This window comes from Sinocyclocheilus rhinocerous, unplaced genomic scaffold, assembly GCF_001515625.1.
Source record: "Sinocyclocheilus rhinocerous isolate Xijiao unplaced genomic scaffold, SAMN03320098_v1.1 scaffold1769, whole genome shotgun sequence".
Classification (NCBI taxonomy): domain Eukaryota; kingdom Metazoa; phylum Chordata; class Actinopteri; order Cypriniformes; family Cyprinidae; genus Sinocyclocheilus; species Sinocyclocheilus rhinocerous.
In genome coordinates, this window is record NW_015648512.1 from 18,104 (window position 1) to 20,262 (window position 2,159).

The 2,159-nt window shown below is 37.2% G+C and overlaps 1 pseudogene; it reads right to left on the reverse strand.

The window, feature by feature from the left end:
• Positions 1-1,678, reverse strand: part of LOC107709779 (chymotrypsin-like protease CTRL-1) — a 2,325-nt pseudogene extending 647 nt beyond the window's left edge.
• Positions 1,679-2,159: the final 481 nt, after the last annotated feature.

The window sequence follows — 2,159 nt, forward strand, 5'->3', positions numbered from 1 at the left end:
TTATATTTCTGGCTTAAGTACATTTTTCATCTCAGTTTTTATTACTCATTTAAAATGAGACAAATCTGCTTATTATTTTCATCTCCAATCTGTTATTTATCAGTTTAAATTGTTTTTTAATGCTTCGCTTACTAGCAGAAGACACTAACCAGTTTTAAATTCCAGTTGCGCAGATGGGGTATGTTGTAACACTGCGATACAATGTGCCCTGCCATGCTATGACATTAGTGATGTAATTCACACTATTTACTTTAATACATTTTAATGATAAACGACGAGAAACAGGTGAATAAAGACTGACAGTCAATGTTTAATGTTAAGAAATTATTATTTCAAGACATGTAAAGCATTTTGGCTTGTTTATGTGGGCCGTCTCAAGCATGGTTGCAATGTGTTCACTGTAAAACTTCAAAATCAGATAATTTTTAATTCTTAAAAAACGCCATTATTTTATTTGAAATAAATAATTATTTTATTTTATTGACAAAATATTTTAGTTTGTCTTAAATAAAGAAAAACGTGTACACTATAATTATGAAACAAAGCGACATATTTGTACTAGAGAAGTGTGAAATTACTGTGGATAAAAAAATATATACGCTGAACCCCATGTGGATTTACACAATTTGAGAAAGTCAAAAAGTGTTACTTTGTGCCCCGCTCTCCCCTACTTGTGGTGGCAGTTCTACCCCAGCCAGTGGCGAAGCAGCGGGTTCCAGGCAGGATGTTGATGGTTGATGGAGCCAGACATACAGGAGAGATACGGGGAGTCAGTGTGACTGGAGACGACAGTTTCAGCAGAGCAATGTCATTGTTGATAGTCGTGCTGCTGTAGAACGGATGGGTGATGACCTGTATATACAGAAACAATAGATGAACTGTTACTAGTGTAAGCTGACTTTATAAAAGATCATCTAAGATACGAACATTCTTCATTTCTGTTGTCATTTCAACACAAAACACTATCGGTTGATCTCTCATTTTGTTATTCTGCTCTGAAATCATTAAATAATGTTACCTTGGAAACTAGTTTGACCTGGATGGGTTCAACATTGGAGCCACGATTATGCTCTCCAGGAATGACACGGTGATAGCCGACCCTAAAAAGAGAGATAAAGATAAAATGAAAATATAAAAGACCGATAGAAAGCTGACAGAGCATCTATTAACCACTATTGTATGTGATGTTTGTCAGATTGAAGACTCTTACACGACAGCGCAGTGGGCAGCAGTGAGAACCCAGTTCTGGTTGATCAGGGATCCTCCACAGAAGTGGAAACCACTGGGCAGCTGTTTCAAAGGTAAACACATTGAAAACATGAAATTTACTCTTTAAGCAAAGTAGACAAATATGTGGTTGAAAAACAGTAGAAAAAGACAATTCACAGCTATCTGGAGAGAAACCTGCCAGGGTCAAGAACCAGAGATGGCATTCTGTCCGTTCACAATCCTGCTGCCGATCGTCTGTGGCTTAATCGCAGGCACTCCACAACCTGTTATCACGTAACGTAACACATTGTTCATGAGACAAGAATGAGACAGGAAGCTCTTAAGGCAGGTTTTGCATTTTCTAAATATATTTGCCCATCATTATTCTTGCAAAACTCTAAAGAAGACACTTACCCAGAACAGAGGCCACCAGAGCAAAGCAGGTGATGGAGAAGATGGTGAAGGTCATGATGTGTGATGGACTGTATCTCACTGATGTATCTGTAGGTCATCTCTTTTATTTTTTTATATCATTTACAGCAGGTGATAAATTTGAGATGTGATGGAGGTCCATCCCATCAGCTCCAATGATCTCATAGCTGAGGAATGTTTAGATCTGTTATAGCTGGAGACATTCCGCATCTTCATTGTACAGAGCTGATGTCTTACGTGCAAAGAGGATTAATTCTCCATTCTTGTGTTTATGGCTTCTGTCTATTTCCTTGAGAAGCATAATACTTTTTCGATGGAAAACATTTTTGTTGTTGCTGTTGTCTGTTGTGACGTTTAATTAATTCAGTGATGCTGAACAGGAAGAGATTGAAAGTGTCAGTTATGAGAACTGCACTGAAGTGAAAGTAAAAGTTCTAATATCAGTTTATAACAGCAGTTTAGATAAAACAAGCAAAGTAGTTCTTATAGGACATCTTATCATAGCCACTGAAAAGAGA